Below are 24082 nucleotides of genomic sequence, written 5' to 3'. Positions count from 1 at the left end.
GGATCAGAACAGCCTTATTGCTCTTAAAATATGCTTACATTTCCAGTTTAAATATTCTACACTACTGATATGAAATTATTAGTTGCTTAAAAAAATGATTAAAGCAACAAGGGCATCTTTACCATTCCGTACCCAGCAGTAGTCAAAACTTCGGCTTGGCTGTTGACATAGCCAAATTGGCCTCCAAATCCTCCATATTAAAGTCATTTAAAAAAAAAAGACATAGATCCTCTCCTCACTAAATTGATTCACACCCCCTTTCTTAAACATCTAACTTATGTATCTAAATGGGGATCAGATTTGGGGTCCACAGTAACGGGGATCAGATTTGGGGTCCACCCTAACTGAAACTCAATGGTCCCAGATTTGGATCTCCAGCACAAAAGAAAATTTTCAATACCTTAATGATTTGAAACCAACCTCAAGGTCTTAACTAGGAGGTCCCTCACGTCAGCTCGTATTGCCAAGGCAGTCCACAAGTATTCTAATTGTTTCAGGGCTTGTCCCACTATAGGTGATATGCTCCACATTTGGTGGGCCTGCCCAAGGGTCAGAATCTTGTGGATCAGAACTTGCTTGCTGATCTATTCCTTAAAGAGATATAATATTCTTAAAGGCTCTTGGAAGGCTCTCCTAAGTACGAGTATTGTGCATGTATCTAACCCTTCTCTAGTTCTTATTTCATCTCTTTTCCTCGCTGTTAAGCAGACAATTACTCATTCCTTGAAGAGCAATATCCTCTCATTAGCAAAAGTCAAAAGAAGCCTCTTTTGGTATTTGGAGAATGAAAAACTTCTCTTCTTGTAGACCTTACGGATAAATATCATGGTATACACTCGTGCTGGATCTCATAATCTGCAGAGTTTCTAAATTTCTTCTGGTATCAGAGATTTGTCTGCAACATATCATGTACAAACGGAAACATCCAAGATATAGATGTTTCCAGCTGTGTAAAACAGTTGCGTATAGTTTCAGCATGAAAGGAAGCGGACTTGTCATAAAATTTGTGGTTAAACCACAGTCTATAGCAGAGAGAGACACTATTTGTTACGACTGCTAATAAAACACATTGGAGTAGCTTTATCAATACTGTTTAATTCGAAGTGCAGACTTAGACTATTTTAAAGGGAATCTATCAGTAGAATGCCCCCCAACTATTTGTATGTACATGTAGCTGTTTTGATGGCAAGTCCAGCAATACCTTGACATGACCAGTCCTTTCCTCTGGTACTGAGAAGACATAGTTGGAATTGAAATGCAAATGAGGCAGTAGATCTAAAGCCTCTGTCACTCCAGCTCTAATCCCAGCCCAGGGTCGCCTCCTTATGGTTGACTGACAGCCTCAATGCTGTGTGGTTTCAGGCAAAGGAGCTGTCAGTCAAGCAGGAGGAGGCAGTGCTTGGCTGGAAATAGAGCTGGAGTAACAAAGGCTTCAGATCTATAGTAGCTCTCCAGCCTCATTTGCATATCAATTCGAACGTTGATTTCTAAGTAACAGAGGAATGTACAGACCATGTAATGGTATTGCTGGATTTGTCTTTGAAAGAGCTACATGCACATATAAATAGTTTAAGGTATGAAATCCTGCTGACAGATTCCATTTAACTTGCACTTGAGTTATCACTGCTATTCATGCTGTGATAAAACTGGTGTATTTTTAGACTGTCCAGTCTACGTTTACATCATTTAGTTGGCTTTTTTTGCCGCACAGTGTTGCATGTTAGGTTCTACCCTTTTTCCAACCAGTCACACCTTTTCTGTGTGGCCCCCTCCCTTGTTGGACAAAGAGCAGAAAGTGTCTAAAATGCATAAATATGGTGCAAAAAATATTTTAGGCTAAATTCCCATAGATTGGGTCTGTCCCCATATTATGATACCCGGTCCAGGATGGGACATGGAGAGAGATTTGGTACCCCATCCTGAAAAAAAGTAACTGTTACAAATATCAGTGTTAGTAATGTATGCATTCATAAAATATTACATTCACATGCATCAAGTATAAACAATCTAATAACGTTAATAGACTAATGAGGTCAGGAAAAAGCCTATCATAATCGATTCCCATAATCTGACCAGATAAATATGTAAGATGTTTAAAATAATTGTTTATTAGTGGAGTGGTTTGTACAAAAATAGAGAGAATACAAAGGTGCTGTTATGATCTGCAACATGAACTAAGGAAAGATAGGGGAAAGCTGTCCCTACAGTAAGACTAAGCTGAATCCCCACGATGTAGCGGGCTGCCTGTTCCTAGTGAACAGACCCGCCTTAGTCCTCGGCTAGTCTGGACGAAGACCTATAGAATTAAGGGAGGGGTCCCTAAAAGAACTAAGGACTAGGACAAAAATGGGACACCTCCTAAACAGAAGTTGTTGTAGAACACAAAAGACAAACTGACAAAAATGTACTAGAGGTCCCAGAAGGACCAAGCGAACTGACAGAGCTAGGCACCGAAGCACCAGGCTAGCAAAACAGTCAAACAACACTGAAGTCCAGCAAAGCCAGAAGGGCAGAGCTGGAATATAAAGGCAGATGGTCACGTGACCGCAAAACACAAGATAGAAAAAACTAACAGGAGGGTTCTAACAGGTGCTGCTTTTGATTAGTATGTTAGGATAGATGGGAAGTTATGTTGGGGCAGAGTAACAGGTGGCTGTTCACCTTTTTATAGTTGGGCTTTGATAGGCACAACACTATTGTAAAGTGGATTTGGTGCTGCATGGTATTCTGCTTTTGCAAGTGGGTGCCAAACTCACTGGGGAGCGACAAATGGAAATGTAATGTTAACCAATGCGGGAAACCCAATGCCTTGAAGGTGGCACACACTTCTACAGAAGACCATAAGAATAATTGTTAGGTGCTACTTATTGAGAATCTGCAATAAAACTACGCGTTTCAAGCTACCACATTTCTATTTATTAAACATACATACAACTAATATCCCTTTTAACATATAAAGCCAATGACATATATATATCAAAGTCAATACGAAAAGCCCCACAAAAAAACAAAGGATTATAATATGACATGTCACATACAGTGGGGAAAATAAGTATTTGATACACTGCCGATTTTGCAAGTTTTCCCACCTACAAAGAATGGAGAGGACTGTAATTTTTATCGTAGGAACACTTCACCTGTGAGAGACAGAATCAAAAAATAAAACCAGGAAATGACATTGTATGATTTTTAAATAATTAAATTGCATTTTGTTACATGAAATAAGTATTTGATCACCTACCAGCCAGCGAGAATTCTGGCTCTCACAGACCTGTAAGTTTTTGTTTAAGAAGCCCTCCTACTCTGTATTTGTTACTTGCATTAATTGCTCCTGTTTGAACTCATTACCTGTATAAAAGACACCTGTCCACACACTCAATCAATCACACTCCAACCTCTCCACCATGGCCAAGACCAAAGAGCTGTCTAAGGACACCAGGGACAAAATTGTGCACCAACACAAGGCTGGGATGGGCTACAGGACAATAGGAAAGCAGCTTGGTGAGAAGGCAACAACTGTTAGCACAATTATTAGAAAATGGAAGAAACACAAGATAACTGTCAGTCTTCCTCCATCTGGGGCTCCATGCAAGATCTCGCCTCATGGGGTGAGGATGATTCTGAGAAAGGTGATGAATCAGCCCAGAACTACACGGGAGGACCTGGTCAATGACCTGAAGAGAGCAGGAACCACAGTCTCAAACATTACCGTTAGTAACACACTACGCTGTCATGGATTAAAATCTTGCAGCACACGCAAGGTCCCCCTGCTCATGCCAGCACATGTCCAGGCCCATTTGAAGTTTGCCAATGACCACCTAGATGATCCAGAGGAGGCATGTGGTCAGATGAGACCAAAATAGAACATTTTTGTATCAACTCCAGTTGATGTGTTTGGAGGAAGAAGAAGGATGAATACAACCCCAAGAACACGGTCCCAACCGTGAAGCATGGTGGGGGAAACATCATACTTTGGGGGTGCTTTTCTGCAAAGGGGACAGAACGACTGCCCCATATTGAAGGGAGGATGCATTTAGTCATATATCACGAGATTTTGACCAATCACTCTCCTTCCCTCAGTAAGAACATTGATGGGTCGTGGCTGGGTCTTCCAGCATGACAATGATGCAAAACACACAGGGTAACTAAGGAGTAGCTCCGTGAGAAGCATTTCAAGGTCCTGGAGTGGCCTAGCCAGTCTCTAGATCTGAACCCAATAGAAAATCTTTGGAGGGAGCTGAAATTCAATGTTGCCCAGCTACAGCCCCGAAACCTGAAAGATCTGGAGAAGATCTGTATGGAGGAGGGGGCCAAAATCCCAGCTGCAGTGTGTGCAAACTTGGTCAAGAACTACAGGAAACGTCTGACCTCTGTAATTGCAAACAAAGGTTTCTGTACCAAATATTAAGTTCTGTTTTTCTATTGTATCAAATATTTATTTCATGCAATAAAATGCAAATTAATTATGTAAAAATAATACAATGTGATTTTCTGGAATTTTTTTAAGAATCCGTCTCTCACAGGTAAAGTGTACCCACGATAAAAATTACAGACCTCTGCATTCTTTGTAGGTGGGAAGTGTATCAAACAGCAGTGTATCAAATACTTACTGTATATACTCATGTATAAGCTGACTTTTTCAGTTAATTTTTTAAGCTGAAAAAGCCACCCTCGGCTTATACTCGAGAATATACTAACATTCAGGCTGTTGAGGGTGGTGAGGGGGTTGCGGTGGCGGAGGTGCAGTGCACAGGCAGTAGCCAGCTGCTGCAGCTACCACGTGTGCCCGCTGCTAAAGAGAATGCTTCCTGCTGCGGCTCAGCGATCCTCTGTGCCCGCTATTAGAGAGTATGAATATTCACTCTTCTCCACTTCCATGGGCATGGAGAAGAGTGAATATTCATTCACTTTAGTAGCGGGCACACAGGATCGCTGAGCCGCAGCAGGAAGCTGACGGCTTCTGACACTGCGCGCTATTAAAGAAAATTAATATTCACTCCTCTCCATGCCCATAGTCCTGGCGTGGAAAGGAGTGAATATCCACGCAGCTCACCTAAGCATCTGAGGGTTCATGGCAGTGACGCCATGCGCTGCTCAGATGCTGAGATAAGCTGCTGGCATAACAGAATGCAGCTCTGGAGCAGAGGGAAGGAAAGTGAGTGGGAGTGTTTATTTTTTTCTTGTGTGCAGTGATGGGGGGCCATGTATACCAGGATTGGGGATGAGGGGTGCCATTCATACTAGGATTGGGGATGAGGGAGCCATGCATACCAGGATTCGAATGAGGGGGCCATGCATACCAGAATTGGGGATGAGGGGGCCATGCATACCAGGATTGGAGATGAGGGGGCCACGCATACCAGGATTGGTGATGAGTGGGCCATGCATGTCAGGATTGGGGATGAGGGGGACATACATACCAGGATTGGGGATGAGGGGGGCATGTATACTAGGATTGGGGGATGAGGGGGCCATACATACCAGGATTGGGGGATGAGACTTGCCATACATACCAGGATTGGTGATGAGGGAGCCATGCTTACCAGGATGGGGAAATTTACCAGTAGCTGCTGAATTTCCTACCCTAGGCTTATACTGGAGTCAATAAGATTTCCCAGTTTCTTGTGGTAAAATTAGGTTCCTCGGCTTATAGTCGAGTATATACGGTATTTTCCCCACTGTATATAGCAACAGCAGAAAATGTGTATACCGTAGCAGCAGGGAGCAATGACACCATGAAGAAATGCGGTCTCGAGGTCCATGAACATGTATGTGTTTGTTCAGACAAATCACTTTATGTGTAGGTGAAGCATGTGGAGAAGAAATGGTGCAGACTTGGGATACACTAAACATTATTGAGTTTTCTTAGCTATATGACTAATCATTTTGAATTAGATCTCATGCTACAATATCCAGACAAGATTCAAGCTTTATATGGATCTTGTCATGTGATCCAGGATGATCAAACCAAGAACAACACAAATTAGAGCATGATTGTTGGAGCGTTTCAGAGGAAATATAGTTAGAAAATCCATCCAGGGACCATAGCCAGATTAATCCAGCTCCACCCCTGGCCGGTTTCTCCCAGCGCCACTCTAGGTGATTGAAAAGTCTTTCACTATGGAAGAGACGTGTCAATCATCTCTAGCGGAGCTGGGAAGAGCCGGCCGAGGGAGGAGCCGGACAAGTCCCGTTTCTAGCTATGGCCCCTGGCCGGATCATCTAACTATGTTTTCTCTGAAACACCGGAGTATTTCAGAGAAAAATATCCCTGGTTGCAATTGTGCAGCTCGGCTTTGATTCATATTCCCATGACTTGGGCAGCATGAATCACGCGACAGGTTCCCTGTGACACACCACAACTCTTAAAGAATTAAAATGTCTGCTCTAGTAAATAACTGTATTCCGGACCTAACTAAACTGTATATGCCCTGCATATATAAGAGTCTTTAGTATATATTGGCACATCAAACCTGTCACTTAAAGCTCTGGCTATCAAGATGTCAACATTACTTATGGATAATCATTAGGTACCGAAAATCTGTCACATGGACAAAGGATTCCACCCGTTACGTCAGAATGTGAGACAATCACTCACAGCGATCCCCTCTGGATATAAAAATCTCACGTGGGTGCATCACCTGAAAGAGGATTACTATATGACATGTCACTAAATCATTGTTTCTCCAGTGCTGCCCTGGAAGACTTAGGGATCACAGTCATTAGATAACTACCCTCGTCTACCAGTCTACCCAATTCCTTTGTCATCCATTGACTTGCCTTGTGCTATTGCAAGGGTCATTTTATACACAATCCACCGACTCCTCAAGCTTCTTGTGATTTGAGACAGCACCAGACACCTTAACAATGAAAGAAATAATAGTTCCTGAACTGAAGATATCAATAACATCGAGGGCACAAATAAGACTAAAGTGCAAGAACAAAACATGATCGATAAATGAGACTGTCACAGATGAAAAAAATGATTGTGGTATCAAACCATGAGCAAATGTTCCTAATGTCCTTTATTTCCTAGGTTGTTGGAAATTTATATTTGATAGCTTTCCTCTTATTAGTAGGGAACATCTTCATCACTATGATGTACAGGTACATCCAATGTCGGGAAGGGGTTAATTGCTTTTACTAAAAGGAGTCTGTCAGCACAAAAAGAGTGTTCCAAAAAAAAACACCGGTGCTTGGTACACCTTTGCCATGGCCAAGCATTCAGTGCACCTTCCTATGTGCCATATTTTTAGGATTATAAGATGCACTTTTTTCCCCAAATTTGGGAGGAAAATTGGGGTGCGTCTTATAATCTGAATGTAGCTTACTAACTGTAGTAGAGCGGAGTCACAGGAGGCAGGGCCGCTGCTGCAGGAGGACGGCGGTGGCAGGAGTGGGGCGATGCTGGGAAGAGGGGGTGTCCTGGAGATGCGAGGCTGTGGGCTTTAATACAATGTCGGCGATGAGTGGCGTCCCCTTCCTATTGATTTCCCTGTGGTGGGCTTCGGGAAAATGGCCACTGGAGGCGGCGCATGGGCAGACTGAGATTTCTGGAGCCTAGATCTCAGCATACCAGATCTCGGCTCCCGAGATCTCAATCTGTGATGCGTTACCTCCGGCTGCCACTCATCGTCGACATTGTATGAAAGCCCAGGGCCCACAGCCTCGCACCTCCAGGACACCCCCTCCTCCCAGTATGGGACCCGCAGCATCGCACCTCCTGCAGCAGCAACATGGCCTCTTGTGACTCCGCTCCACCACAGCCACACCCCCAGTAAGCTACAGTAAAATCAGGCGAATAAACGCACCACCATTTTATTTAAACAATTTATTTTCCTATTTTGCTCCCCAAATTTTGCAGAGTTGCCGGCTGAATGGAAATGAAATGAGTACATGGAAATGAAAAAATCAAATCAAATCAGAGTTTATAGTATGTAGGCACTAAAAAAACAGAAGCCTAAGATAAAAAACAAAATGAGCATATAACATGTAGTAAGTAAATACATAAATAGTAATGGTACATGTAAACAACATAGGGGAAAAGCCATCCCACCGCGACAAGGTGTACCCAGTCGAGATGGTCCTATCTCTAGTATTAAAACCTCACCATGTGTCAGCTGACCTCGATGTAGAAGAGCAGGACAGCTCCCCGGACTGTTCCACCACCCGTCCATGGGAAGCTATATAACTGGATCAAGGGGTCCACGCCCCTGTTTGGACAAAATAGAAGAAACTACAGCAAAACCAAAGACTGTTTACTTATTTACTTACTGCAGGGTATTTGCTCATTTTGTTTTTATCTTATGTTTTGTCTGTTAAATGGCCAAAGTGTGAACGTGCTCCTACGCGTTGCATGTATACCAACTTGTGTCCCGGGTACCAGCTCATTTCTTTCTTTTTTTTATGTAGGCACTAAGCAACATGTGTAATAGTATTTTTTTTTTTTAGACATTTTTACCAAAATGGAAAACCCCTTTAAAATACATACAGTATGTCCATTATGTTTATGCAAAGATGTGGATAAAAGAGGAAAAAAGTAAGGGATAAATCTCTGTATCGTGCTTATTATATAGAAAATTGTGAAAAACCCAATTTTGTTGCAGACTTCTAGCTTTTCCAGACATTCCAAGAGAATGAACCATTTTACTTGGGACATACATCAACCAGAAGAACAAAACAAACCAGAGAGGTCATACAGTATAGCTTAGACTACAGTGCCATCTGATGCCTACTAAAGATAGGCCCTTTACGGAATAAGCCTGCAGCTGTTGTGTCTTAATCCATGTAGCATTCAGATTTAATCAACATTCCATTAAGGACTATACATCATTATATAAGAACTAGCTATTGAGCCAGTTCTACGCTCGGGTGGCGAGCATTTTTATTGGTATATGGTCTCCCATGCTGGTATGTGCTGCCCCCATCCTAGTATTTGTGTTGCCCCCATCCTGGTATTTGTGCTTCCCAATCCTGTTCCTCCAGCCTGTTATGTGCTGCCATCATGCCCAATCCTGGTATGCATGGCAGGTCTCATCCCTATCCTGGTATGCATGGCACCCCTCACCCCCAATCCTGGTATGCATGGCACCCCTCATCCCCAATCCTGGTATGCATGGCACCCCTCATCCCCAATCCTGGTATGCATGGCACCCCTCATCCCCAATCCTGGTATGCATGGCACCCCTCATCCCCAATCCTGGTATGCATGGTACCCCGCATTCCTATCCTGTTATGCATGCTACCCCTCATCCCCAATCCTGGTATGCATGGCACCCCTCATCCCCAATCCTGGTATGCATGGCACCCCTCATCCCCAATCCTGGTATGCATGGCACCCCTCACCCCCAATCCTGGAATGCATGGCACCCCTCATCCCCAATCCTGGTATGCATGGTACCCCTCATCTCTATTCTGGTATGCATGGTACCCCTCATCCTGGTATGCATGGCACCCCATCCATCATCCTGGTATGCATGGTACCCCGCATTCCTATCCTGGTCTGCATGGTACTCCTCATCCCCAATGCTGGTATGCATGGCACCCCTCACCCACCAATCCTTATATGCATGGCAACCCTCATCCCCCAATCCTGGTATGCATGGTACCCCTCATGCCCCCATCCTGGTATGCATGGTACCCCTCATCCCCCAATCCTGGTATGCATGGTACCCCTCATCCCCCAATCCTGGTATGCATGGTCCCCTCATCCCCAATCCTGATATGCATGGTCCTCTTACCCCCCAATCCTGGTATGCATGGTCCCCTCACCCCTCAATCCTGGTATGCATGGTCCCCTCACCCCTCAACCCTGGTATGCATGGTCCACTCATCCCCCAATCGTGGTATGAATGGTACCCCTCACCCCCCAATCCTGGTATGTATGGTACCCCTCATCCTCCAATCCTGGAATGTGTAGCCCCCTCATCCCCCAATCCTGGTATGTGTAGCCCCCTCATCCCCCAATCCTGGTATGTGTGGCCCCCTCATCCCCCAATCCTGGTATGCGTGGCACCCTCACCCCCCAATCCTGGTATGCGTGGCACCCTCACCCCCCAATCCTGGTATGCATGGGCTCCTCACCCCCCAATCCTGGTATGTGTGGCCCCCTCACTCCCCAATCCTGGTGTGATTTCTAATTAACTACATTGCATTTTATTGCATGAAATAAGTATTTGATCACCTACCAACCTGCAAGAATTCTGGCTCTCACAGACCTGTTAGTTTTTCTTTAAGAAGCCCTCCTACTCTGCACTCATTACCTGCATTAATTGCACCTGTTTGAACTTGTTACCTGTATAAAATACACCTGTCCACACACTCAATCAATTATTCTCCAACCTCTCCACCATGGCCAAGACCAAAGAGCTGTCTAAGGACACCAGGGACAAAATTATAGACATGCACGAGGCTGGGATGGGCTAAAGGACCATAGGGAAGCAGCTTGGTGAGAAGGCAACAACTGTTGGCGCAATTATTAGAAAATGGAAGAAACACAAGATGACTGTTAATCTTCCTCGGTCTGGGGCTCCATGCAAGATCTCACCTTGCGGGGTAATAATGATTCTGAGAAAGATCAGGCATCAGCACCGAACTACATGGGAGGACCTGGTCAATGACCTGATGTCACGGGTGTATCAAGTTTGATAGACAGTCGCTCTGGATCCGGCTGTGGCAGGTCACTGCGCTTAGCATTGCAGATGCCTTCTTGATCCTCTCATCTCTGTAGGGTAGTGATATCCTTCTTTCTTTAGGACCCAGCAGCGACCTCCACCTTCTGCTGCTAATTGACACACCCTTGCTTTGTAGTTAAAAACTCACAGTGTCTCCAGAGAGTCGCCGGTGATAGTTCTATGTTCCTCTGTCCATGCCTGGAGTACTAGTAGGTGGCTTGTTTCTTCTTGAACTTCCCTTGGAGGACAGTTGGCGTTATCTCTCTGGTGTCTCCTCATGCTAAGTGTATCCCCTTTGTTTGTTTACCTTGTTGTCTTTAGTTACAGTGAGGCCTGACTAGTGTTCACCTGTCCCCTCCCTACCTCGAGCCTAGCTTTAGGGACATTCAGGGATTAGGATTCCTGCTTGGCGATAGGTGCGGAACCGATGTAGGGATGATAGGGAAATCAGGGTGATATTAAATCTGCCTAGGGGTCTCCACTGCCCCTTTCCCTAGTTGTTGGGCTCCCTTTCCCCTCTTCAAGTCGTTGTACACTTATTCCTTCCCTCACCTTGCGTGACACCTGAAGAGAGCTGGGAACATAGTCTCAAACATTACCTTAAGTAACACACTATGCCGTCATGGATTAAAATCCTGCAGGGCACGCAAGGTTCCCTTGCTCACGGCAGCACATGTCCAGGCCCATTTGAAGTTTGTCAGTGACCATCTGGATGTTGCAGAGGAGGCATGGGAGAGGGTCATGTGGTCAGATGAGACCAAAATAGAACTTTTTGACATCAACTCAACTTGCTGTATTTGGAGGAAGAGGAAGGATGAGTACAACCCCAAGAACACCGTCCCAAACGTGAAGCACGGTGAGGAAACCATCATAGGAAACATCATACTTTGGGAGTGCTTTTCTGCAAAGGGCACAGGACGACTGCACCGTATTGAAGGGAGGATGGATGGGGTCATACAGTACATCGCGAGATATTGGCCAACAACCCAACAACCGCTTTCCTTCAACACACAGCCAGGGAAACTAAGAAGTGGCTCCATAAGAACCATTTCAAGGTCCTGGAGTGTTCTAGCCAGTCTCCAGACTTGATCTCAATAGAAAATCTTTGGAGGGATCTGAAACTCAATGTTGCCCAGCGACAGCCCCGAAACCTGAAAGATCTGGAGTAGATCTGTATGGAGGAGTGGGCCAAAATCCCTGCTGCAGTGTGTGCAAGAACTACACGAAGCGTCTGACGTCTGTAATTGCAAACAAAGGTTTCTGTACCAAATATTAAGTTCTGTTTTTCTATTGTATCAAATACTTATTTCATACAATAAAATGTAAATTAATTATGTAAAAATTATACAATGTGATTTTTAGCTTTTTATTTTTAGACTAAATGGTGGCCCAATTCGGGTATTCTAGAATATGTATGCGGGCGACCGGGCGCAATCAGCAGAGCGGTGTTTAAATTTGGCGCCAAAATCGCTGATTGGTCGCGACCGGCGGCCGCGACCAATCAGCGAACCGTGTTAGTGAGGACCGGAGAGCGTGTTTAAATTTGGTGCCAAAATCGCTGATTGGTCGCGGCCGGCGACCGCGACCAATCTGCAAAGCGGTGTTTAAATTTGGCGCCAATGTGGCACCCCAGGGTTCTGGTTACCACAGTAATAGCAATATTACGTCTGTGAGCAGGTGGGAGGTCTCCTGGTCAGGAACCCTAAGCATGCCACACCTCCTGCCCAGTCCTGGGAGGGGAAGAACTTCCCCTATATAAACTGGGGCTGAGGTGGGGTTAGGAAAAAAAAAGAAGAGAAGAAGAACACAGACAGAGACAGAGACACAGTCTGGTCTGGTGTGGAGCAGTTGCAGGGAAAGTGACAACAGGAGCTCTGTAGGAGCAGGAGTGAGTGCCAGAGGCTGGAAGCGAGATAGCTCGCCTTGGCTGAAGAGATCCCACCGGACACGGAGTCCGAGGCTGTGGGGACTGTTCCATACCCAGCAGCAGAAACCGACCGGCAGGGGATTTCAGGTCCTCTGGCCAAGAAACCCGAAGGCACGGTCACACGCAAGGGACCAGCACCGCCGTCGTGGAGCGGAGGCTACCAGAAGGCCCCGAGTCACTGGCCATACGGGTGAGCACCACACGGTACACTCAGGGACGTGGGCTACTTTTACCCGCTTCTAGCAAGGTAGCCAAGAAGAGTACAGTTAGTTGGGGAGGCCTACAACTCCTCCTGGCCAGGGGAGATCCTGTCTGCTCACGGACTGACCAGATCCCGACCGCTAGCCAGTACTCCCGGGAGGGTCTATCTTTGTCACCAGTAAAGACCCTGAACTACACCGCACCGTCTCTGAGTGGTTCCTGGTGCCTGCGTGCAATTCTACCATCCCCATCATCCACGTCCGCTGCCCTGAGGCCATACCCCTCCCATTGGGGGTTATACTACCCACGCTGCACAACTGTACCACCGGCCTCAGCGGTCTGCCCTGCAGCGGCGGTTTCGTAACCGCATTCAACGGGTGGCGTAGTCGAACAATATCACATCTGCCACTAAAAACATCGCCACTTAGTTTGACACCCTGGGCACGGACCGGGTCACCGCCACGAGGACTACCACCCCCAACGGATCCGGCTCCGGATATTCCCCAAACATGGCCCAGGGGGCGCGTCAACTTTTGGCGTAGTCGGCAGGATCTCGTGCCCGCAACCACCGGGTACTGCGTGCCTGAAAAAGACTGTTAAACTTACCTGTGGTGAAGATTCCCGCCATCCGACGCCATCTTTTGCCTTCTTCCCGCAATCCGTGGAGTTTTCCCGCCATCCGACGCCATCTTTTGCCTTCTTCCCGCCATCCGTGGAGTCTTCCCGCCATTGGACGCCATCTTGAGGACGCCGCGTGGGAAGAAGAGGGGCGTGGACTCCGAAAGCGCGCGAGAACTGAAGCCCCGCCTCACGTCCGGACGTTGCGTAAGGTCCTGGAAGGAGCCCAGCAGACGCCGACGTCACAGGAGCGCGACGGAAGGTCCTCAACCCTGACGATCCACTGCGGAGCCGCGGCCTACGGAAGAGGATCATTGCAAGGTAGGCCACGGTCCACTAGGGGGGAGGAGGATGTCGGATAGGGAGGAGAGCTTCACTGCTACAGCCACTGCCAGCACCACCGCTGCTGCGGTCATGCCTTTCACCATGCCCTACATCCCGGGGGCAGCCTGGCTACCCCAGTACTCAGGGGAGTCACATACCCTAAATGACTTCAGAGAAAGGCTGGATAGCCTCTTCCAGGTGTACCCCCTCACAGAAGAGCAAAAAGTGAGCATCCTGGTGGCTCAATTAACAGGGGCAGCCCAAAGGGAGGTAAAGTCCTGGCCACTTGGGAGGAGGAGGACTGTCGCAGAGATACTAGCCCAGCTGAAGGACACCTTTGATACCCGTACCTCAGCCGAGATCAAGCTTAGATTCTACGGGTGCAAGCAGCGAGCACATGAGAATATAAGGGACTATGCACTAAACCTACAAGAGGCCCTGAGAGCCATTAAGCAGGCCGACCCTGACGGCGTGGGAAACGAAGACAAGCTGTTGACTGAACAATTTATAGAGGGTCTACATTGCAATGCCCACCGAACCCAGTTGCGGGCAATGGCCTTACAGGATCCTCATCTGGACTTTGCACAGTTCAAGGACAGAGCCATCCGGGTGCTCCGAGAACCGGCACCAGGTGGCGCTGTGACCCACAAACGCCCTGCTACCACTTACCACCAGGAGGCGGCACCCTTGTCGGCAGGGCCTGTGGGAGCTGATGCGCAGGCTTTAAACAATGACCCGGCTACAGACCTGCACCATCAGGTCCAAGAGCTAACTAAAAGCGTTGCCGCGCTAACCCGAACTGTGCAGTCTTTACAGGTTTCTACTCCAGGGAAGATCCAGCTGGCATCCGGACCGGAGGATATCCCGTGGCGCCGACCAAGGAGGACCCCACCGGCCAGAGGAAGACCCAGCGACCGATACAATGAGGACGGACGACCCATCTGCCGCCGCTGCAATCAACCTGGACATATGGCAAGGTACTGTCCTTTAAACTGGCACAACCTGGGGTAGAGGGCCAACCCCTAGGAATAAGATCACCAAGCCCATCGAACTGGCGTGACAAATACGTGGGAGGACGTCCAGTCTTGCCTGTGGTACTGGATGGCATTCCTATGAGTGCCCTACTTGACACTGGGTCACAGGTCACCACCATCCCGTACGTGCTCTTCAAGCAGTACTGGAATGACTCGGATATAACCCGCTACCCAGATGACGACTTGAGTATCATCGCCAGCAATGGTCAGCCCGTGCCACAGATCGGATTTAAAGAGATGACCATTAAAATCGGTAAATTCGAACTGGCAGCACAGGGACTGATCATTGTGGACATTGACAAGCGCGAGAGTCACCCAAAGATAACTCTAGGAACTAATGTGATTGAAAATTGTCTTGCAGAGGTGATTCTTATTTTACAGCAGGTTGCCAAGAACGCCAGCTCCGGCCAGCAGCGAGTGCTCCAAAAAGAGATCCGGGCACTGATGCGACGGCAACAGGTGGAACTCTCCGGTGGTGAGATTGGTAGCGTGAGAATGTGTGACCCTTTCCCTATTGCCATGCCCCCGAAAAGTGAAATGATGATTTGGTGCCGGGCAGCTATTGGTCTGAGAGGTAGAGATTACCAGGCAATGGTAGAACCAGTCTACTCAGATAGTAGGCCCACCATTTTGACGGCACGGGGGGTGGTTGATGTACGCCATGGGAGGGTGCCCGTTCGCATAATAAATATCGGGAAGAGGGAAGTGTACCTGCCCCGGTATGCTACGCTAGCCAAATTGTATACCATCAACCAAAATTCTGTACAGTCCGTGGAACCCTTGCCTCCATCTCATCCAGAGGAAGGTAAAGGCTCTAAGCAACAAATGGAGGACTGGTGTCAGCAACTGCATTTGGGTACTGACTCCACTCCCTCACACCAGAAACAGGGAGTCTATCGGGTGGTTCGAGAGTACGAGAGAGTGTTTAGTAAACACCCGCTAGACTTCGGGCGAGTAAAGGGGGTAGAACACCACATCCCCACGGGAGACCATCCTCCCATAAAGGAGAGATACCGACCCGTACCCCCTGCACACTACCAACACGCCAAGGGGATGCTTAGAGACATGAAGGAGGCTGGGGTAATCAGGGATAGCTGTAGCCCCTGGGCAGCTCCACTAGTCTTGGTTAAAAAGAAAGACAACACTATAGAATGTGTGTAGATTACCGGAAAATCAACCGTATCACACACAAAGATGCGTACCCCTTACCAAGGATAGAGGAGTCTTTGGCTGCTTTAAAATCTGCTAACTTCTTCTCCACTTTGGATCTCACTAGTGGGTACTGGCAGGTTCCTGTCGCAGAGGCGGACCGGGAGAAGACCGCATTCACTACCCCGATGGGACTTAGCGAGTTTACCTGCATGCCGTTCGGACTCTGCAACGCACCAGGAACCTTCCAACGATTGATGGAATGCTGTCTGGGACACCAGAACTTTGAGACGGTCCTGCTGTACCTGGACGATGTTATAGTTTATTCCAAAACCTACGAGGACCACCTGAAACACCTGGCGGAGGTGTTTGAAGCCCTGGCAAACTACGGTCTGAAGGTGAAACCGTCGAAGTGTCACCTGCTAAAACCAAAAGTGCAGTACCTGGGACACGTGGTGAGTGCTGACGGAGTGGCTCCCGACCCTGATAAGATCACCGCGATTAAGGAATGGCCAAGACCCTCCAGCGTAAAGGAAGTGCGGCAGTTCCTCGGGTTGGTAGGCTACTACCGAAGATTCATTCCCGGTTTCACCAAAAGGGCAGCTCCTATGCAGGACCTCCTGATAGGCCAGTCCAGGAAGGCCAAGAACCAGAAGCCGCCCTTCAGATGGGAGAAGCTGGAAGAAGAGTCCTTCCGCCAGCTGAAGATGGCCCTCACGGGGGATGAAATCCTGGCGTACCCTGATTACAGCCAGCCCTTTATCCTCTACACCGACGCAAGTAACATCGGGCTAGGAGCCGTACTGTCCCAGATCCAGCAGGGGAGAGAACGGGTAATTGCTTACGCCAGCCGAAAACTGCGACCCACCGAAAGAAACCCTGAGAATTACAGCTCATTCAAGCTAGAGTTCCTGGCAGTGGTGTGGGCAGTCACCGAACGCTTTAAGCACTACCTCGCCTCTTCGCGGTTCACCGTGTACACGGATAACAACCCGTTGACACACCTGGACACTGCAAGACTCGGTGCCCTGGAGCAGAGATGGATGGCCCGCCTGTCCAACTATGAGTTCACGATCAAATACCGGGCAGGACGCTCCAATACCAACGCGGATGCCTTGTCCAGAATGCCAAACCTACCGGACGTAGGGGAAGATCCAGGGGAACTGGAAGAAGTTGAACTCCCCGCGTTTCACCGTCATGGGACTACTAAGTATTCCCACCGTGTAAGGGGTAAGCAATCTGCTACGTTCAACCCCTTACCTCATTACAACTGGGCAGAAACGCAAGACAGTGACCCCGCCGTCCGACTGGTGAAGGAGATGCTGACTCAGCCAGATGCCCGCCTTGACCTAGACGCTCCGGAGGAGACCAAGCAACTGTGGGCTGAGAAGAGTCGACTGTTCCTTTACAAGGGGAAGTTGTGCCGCAGAATGGTTAACTCCCGGACGCATGAACTGGTCTGGCAAGTAGTGGTGCCAAGAAGAGACGCGGCAATGGTACTGGAGGCATACCACGACGGAGCTGGGCACTTCGGATGGAAGAAGCTGGAGTTCCTGCTGCGCGGGCGGTTCCACTGGGTAGGCATGAGAGGAACCATCGAGAGGTGGTGCAGAGACTGTGGCCCATGCAACCTAAGAAGGAAGGACCGTGCCAGCCAGAAGAATCCCCTGCAGTCCATCGTCACCAGGCAGCCGTTGGAACTGGTAGCCTTGGACCATGTAAAACTGACCCCCAGCAGAAGTGGCTACATCTATGCGTTAACCATCGTGGATCACTACTCCCGGTTCTTGGTTGTAGTCCCCGTCAAGGACTTAACGGCTCAAACAGCAGCTAGAGCCTTCCAGCAGCACTTCTGCCGTCCACACGGATACCCAGAGCAGGTGCTGACGGACCAAGGACCTGCCTTTGAAGCGGAAGTCTTCCAGGAGTTCTGCACTCTGTATGGCTGCCGGAAGATAAGAACAACACCCTATCATCCGCAAACCAATGGACTTTGCGAGAAGATGAACCAGGTGGTGATAGACCTTCTGAAAACATTGCCCCTGGAAGAACGCAGTCTGTGGCCTGAGAAACTGCCTGATCTGGTGGACCTATACAACCACATCCCTGTAGGTTCTACCAACTGTACCCCGGCTTACCTAATGAGAGCAAGACCTGGTAAGCTGCCTGTTGATCTGGATATGGGAGTCCTGACACCCGAGGACACTTCACCAGAAGCAGACTGGGACACAGAGAGGCAGCAGCAGTACCGGAAAGTACAGGAGAGCGTTGAGCGAAGTCTCTGTCAAGCAAGAGAAAGACAGGAGAAGACTTACAACCAGCATGCTCCCGCTGTTCCCCTGGTACCTGGAGAGCAGGTCTTGAAGAGGAAAAGACGGCTCCACAAGTTGGACGACCAGTGGGAGAAGGACCCGTACACCGTACTGCCATCAAGCCATGAAAACCCAAAAATCTGCACAATCAGTAAGGATGGAGGAGAAACCACAGCCATTGTCTCCCGAGATCACCTGAAGAAGTGTCCCGAGCAACTACGAAACCCTGAAGAAGATCACGAAAACCCTCGACCCGCAGAGGAAAGGGAAGAGATGGTCAGTACTGTACTCGGAGACTTCCCTCGGTCTTGGACACAAGTAAATGGCGCTGTTGTGGTACCCGTCCTCACCTTCCTCCAGCCAGCATCCCAAGTGCCTACGCAAAAACAGGTAGAGCTGGAAGAGCAGCCGGTCCAGGAGGCAGAAGACCCCACACAAGCAGACCAGGAGAATCAACCCTCTGCTTATAGTGAGCCTGCCGTGCCCCTAGTGAGCCAAAGAGTCCGTAGACAGCTGCCCAGCTTACCTTTAACAGCTCCTACACCCTGTAGCTCAGGACCGGTTAGTAAGCTCCGTAGGTCTACTAGAACCACTAGAGGCCAGTTGCCCGTACGTTGGAGGATCTAAAGTGTTTAGACTGTTTTATTGGTATTTACCTGTTTACTGTTGCTTGTAAATAATTATGTTTTTCCAGTTAATTTATAGGTATCTTTTGTGGATTTACTAGAACTCTATTGTATATATGTTTGGAGCGTAACCCAGGAACGGACTAAAGACTGTTAAAGACTCGGGGCAGGACAGACCCCTACCTGGTTACGGCTCCCTGTTCTTTGGTGAAATGGACACCCTTTTTGCTTCAAAAATTGCACCCGGTTGCGGACACGCCGTGACCACCCTAATGTGTTTTTCCTTATTGTATTGTTCCTGTTTATACCCTGTTATGTTTTCAAAAAATATGTTTAGTCCCGGAGTACTAAATTTTACTAGGGGGGGATGTGGCACCCCAGGGTTCTGGTTACCACAGTAATAGCAATATTACGTCTGTGAGCAGGTGGGAGGTCTCCTGGTCAGGAACCCTAAGCATGCCACACCTCCTGCCCAGTCCTGGGAGGGGAAGAACTTCCCCTATATAAACTGGGGCTGAGGTGGGGTTAGGAAAAAAAAAGAAGAGAAGAAGAACACAGACAGAGACAGAGACACAGTCTGGTCTGGTGTGGAGCAGTTGCAGGGAAAGTGACAACAGGAGCTCTGTAGGAGCAGGAGTGAGTGCCAGAGGCTGGAAGCGAGATAGCTCGCCTTGGATGAAGAGATCCCACCGGACACGGAGTCCGAGGCTGTGGGGACTGTTCCATACCCAGCAGCAGAAACCGACCGGCAGGGGATTTCAGGTCCTCTGGCCAAGAAACCCGAAGGCACGGTCACACGCAAGGGACCAGCACCGCCGTCGTGGAGCGGAGGCTACCAGAAGGCCCCGAGTCACCGGCCATACGGGTGAGCACCACACGGTACACTCAGGGACGTGGGCTACTTTTACCCGCTTCTAGCAAGGTAGCCAAGAAGAGTACAGTTAGTTGGGGAGGCCTACAACTCCTCCTGGCCAGGGGAGATCCTGTCTGCTCACGGACTGACCAGATCCCGACCGCTAGCCAGTACTCCCGGGAGGGTCTATCTTTGTCACCAGTAAAGACCCTGAACTACACCGCACCGTCTCTGAGTGGTTCCTGGTGCCTGCGTGCAATTCTACCATCCCCATCATCCACGTCCGCTGCCCTGAGGCCATACCCCTCCCGTTGGGGGTTATACTACCCACGCTGCACAACTGTACCACCGGCCTCAGCGTTCTGCCCTGCAGCGGCGGTTTCGTAACCGCATTCAACGGGTGGCGTAGTCGAACAATATCACATCTGCCACTAAAAACATCGCCACTTAGTTTGACACCCTGGGCACGGACCGGGTCACCGCCACGAGGACTACCACCCCCAACGGATCCAGCTCCGGGTATTCCCCAAACATGGCCCAGGGGGCGCGTCACCAAGATCGTTGATTGGTCGCGGCCAGCGGCCGCGACCAATCAGCGAATTGTATTAGTGAGGACCAGGGAGCGGCGCTGCCTGTGCGGGTACTTCCGCTGCGAGCAGCCGGGAGATGACCGGCTGCTCGCAGCAGAAGTATCCTGACCGGCGGCGCCGCTCGCCGGTCCTCCCTTCACACTTGCCGTCGGGAGATCAGCGGCCCTAGCCGCTGATCTCCCGACGGTAGCCGCATGGAGGTCAGCGACGCCGCCGGTCGGGGTACTTGTGCTGCGAGCAGCCGGGAGATGACCGCCTAGCGCCGATCAGCTCCCGGCGATGCAGAGCGGTGTTTAAATTTGGCGCCAATATCGCTGATTGGTCGTGGACGGCAGCCGCGACCAATCAGCGAACCCTGTTACTGAGGACCGGAGAGCGTGTTTAAATTTGGCGCCAATATCGCTGATTGGTCGCGGCCGCCGGCTGCGACCAATCAGCGAATCGTATTAGTGAGGACCGGGGAGCGGCGCTGCGTGTGCGGGCACTTGCGCTTCGTGTGCGGGTACTTCCGCTGCGAGCAGCCGGGAGATGAGCGGCTGCTCGCAGCAGAAGCATCCCGACCGGCGGCGCCACTCCCCGGTCCTCCCTTCACACTTGCCGTCGGGAGATCAGCGGCCCTAGCCGCTGATCTCCCGACGGTAGCCGCATGGAGGTCAGCGGCGCCGCCGGTCGGGGTAGTTCTGCTGCGAGCAGCCGGGAGATGACCGGCTAGCGCCGGTCATCTCTCGGCTGCATCGCCGCTGACCTCCGTGCGGCAGATGAGCCACTAACGGCCGCCATCTCTTTCTGATTTCCTGGACAGAAGGACAGACAGATGGGATAAGACGATTATATATATTAGATCTGTCTCTCACAGGTGAAGTGAACCTACGATAAAAATTACAGACCTCTCCATTCTCTGTAGGTGGGAAAACTTGTAAAATCGACAGAGTATCAAATACTTATTTCCCCGCTGTATGTAACATGAAAGTGTGCAAACCTATTACCAACTTTGAAAAAAAGGAGATTTGCACCGGCGCTATTTAGCCCCTTAAAAGCTGCAAACTCAAAAGCACCTTTTGCCTTGGTGCATACTAGACAAAATCCAGTGAAAGATATATGCCGATATTGCAGTTTGTATGAGTACACAGGTGTATTGACAACACAGAATCCCATACACCTGTGTATTCATACAAACTGCAATATCAGCATTAAAGTGAAATCATCATACACCACAAAGAAGGTAAAGAGAGACATTTTCATTGAATGTTAATTGAGGCTTTCAATTTAGATTTTATTTTTCTTCTTCGAGGGTTGAATACCTGCATAATCTGGTTACACACAGTGTCATACTATGGTTCTGCATAAAAGAGATCCTTTACATAGCAGTGTATGTAAGCCTCAAAATACAGTCAGAAATCTAGTGTAAAACTGAATGGCACAAGAGCAAATATTTAATCTTTGCAAAATTATAAATATGCTGCTGTTATTTTCAAGGCATCTGTTAAATTTCCTACATTTAAAGAGACACTGCACGTTCAAAAAACTTTAGACATGTCACATACATTAGGCATGACCAGAAAATTTGATTGGTGGGGTCTGGATGCTAGAACCCTTTAACGTCTCAATGAAGAGGGCAAAGGAATTAGTCGAGCTACGTCTCTCCTCGCTACACAGAAATGGGCTTATAGATTTTCTATTTTGCTTGTCATCAGAGTTGAAAATCAGTACGTCTGCCTCTGTGTGTGATTGTTGGGGGTCTAAGCATCCTGATCTTGCCAATGGAATGTATCTCTTATATGTCAAAAGTTTGATGAATGTGCAGTTACTTTTTAAGTGTCTTAAAGGGGTTATCCAGGCTTGGGGTTCAAGTCTGCAGTCACTCTATGTGACTGCAGACTTGTGCATCCTCACAGTGCTCAGTGTGCGCACTGTCATGATTCACCGGTTCGGGTGCATGACCACAAGTATTCGATTTGCATACATATGGTCATGTGTCGACTAAACAAGCATGACCTCACTCAATACAAGTGAGTTGAGCGAGGTGGGACATGTCTAGTCAGAATGTTGCCAGAAGTATGCAAATCGCATACTTGCGACCACATGACCTCACAATGTCGTCACTGGAGAATCTTGATAGCGCGCACTGTGCACACTGTGAGGATTCACAAGTCTGCAGTCACAAAGTTTGGTGACAGGTTACTTTTACAAAACTATTGTTAGCAGTCTCAAAATGTTCCTGGCTGTAAATATGGAGCAAGTCACAGTTTTTTGGATTACTTTATGCCAGATTTTAGCTTTTGAGACAATATTGATAAAAATGTCCAAATCTATATTCAGATGCCTTATTAGTTATTACATTTTTACCTTTTTTTAGAATGAAAAATGTTACAAAAAATAGTTGAATTCTTCAAGATTTGTTTTGTAGAAAACTCGTTTGATATGACCAGTTTCTCCAAAAATCCACTACTATCACAACTGTACTCTACGTGCAGGTCAAGTAAAGCTCCATAAATTGGCTGGATGTCTAAGATATGGGAATAATCAATAACAGACGCAGTAGACAAGCACCTTCATCATAAAGATCAAATACCGTGAAACATAAGTAGCAGCAGCAACATCTTACCTTGGTGATCTTTTCGCTTTATTTTAGTTTTGAACAGTATGAAGACAACTTCCTCCTCCAGACCACACTGGTTATAGGGAAAGCGCTGCCTGTAGGTGTGTACACTCTGCTTTATCGTCAGCAGATCTCGCCACTAAAAACAGAACTTTTATAGAGGAGCGACGTGTTTTTCTTAAAATAAATACAGCATGAATGTCAAATGCATCAAGTGCAAAATTTGTAGTTAAACATTTATTACATTTTTTGCCCTTCCCCCTTGCAGGATGCGGTATATGTGACACCCTTCTATGTTAACTGTAAAAGTATCACATATTGTACCTAGAGGGGTTTTCTGGGACTACAAAGCTGAACGGGGGAAAAGAAAAACTTCGAAAAGCGTCCAATGGATGAAAAAGATTGTGTAAACTTTATTAGAAAAGGACATGAAACAAATGGATCACAAATACAAATATAAAAACAAAGATGGAGGGAAATACATGTAAGTACAAGGAAAAACGGCTACTAGAAATAAAAGACAATCTCATAGATATACTTATGCAAAAAATTGTATGGATAAATACACATAGTGGGGTCAATAACAACAGGTCCCAAAGCTATGGATAGAGATCTCATGTATTCTGGACAAGTACATAGCCAAAGGGACTACCCCAACCAGAGGAAACAAAAATAATAAAGATAAGTATAATTAGAGATCTATAACAGGCATAAGTAGTGTAAACACTGAAAAAATATATCATACACTAGTCATATGGTAGTCATTATAGAATGAAAAAGCTGCAAGTATGCCCACCCTAGTCAACAACCAATAACTCCCAAAAGGGGAAGGAGAAGGGGGAAAGAGTAGACAGCTATATATCAATAATGCCATAAGGTCCAGTTGCAGATGTCATAGAAAGATTACCACAGATCTATAAGCATAAAACAGCTATCATGTAGAATTACATACTTGCAAAAAGAGTGTAGCCGGAGCCTAGCACGAACACGCCACCCTCAACCCAACGCGCGTTTCGGCTGGGAATGCCTTCGTCAGGGGGTGGTGAACAACGGAGGTGCAGGAGATTAAAAAGCAATGATGACCAATCACAGGTGAGGGTGTGTGTGTGAAGTACCAATCACAGCGGGTAGGCATGGTACGATGCGTGTGAGGGGCCACCCCACCGCCGTACCCAC

General features: G+C 48.0%; 1 long non-coding RNA gene across 1 annotated transcript in view; it reads right to left on the bottom strand.

Annotated features, from left to right (window-relative positions):
- LOC141173133 (uncharacterized) overlaps positions 1-23025 on the bottom strand; it is a 313188-nt gene extending 290163 nt beyond the window's left edge. Inside the window, exon 1 of the long non-coding RNA XR_012252589.1 lies at positions 22913-23025. This is a non-coding gene — a long non-coding RNA (uncharacterized lncRNA). The remainder of the gene's footprint in view (positions 1-22912) is intronic.
- Between the last annotated feature and the right edge of the window lie 1057 nt (positions 23026-24082).

This window comes from Phyllobates terribilis, unplaced genomic scaffold (assembly GCF_046119375.1).
Source record: "Phyllobates terribilis strain yellow unplaced genomic scaffold, ASM4611937v1 Scaffold_12__6_contigs__length_324123572, whole genome shotgun sequence".
In the NCBI taxonomy this organism is placed as follows: domain Eukaryota; kingdom Metazoa; phylum Chordata; class Amphibia; order Anura; family Dendrobatidae; genus Phyllobates; species Phyllobates terribilis.
The sequence above is the reverse complement of the archived record's forward strand: the minus strand, read 5'-3'. Positions and strand labels throughout refer to the sequence as shown.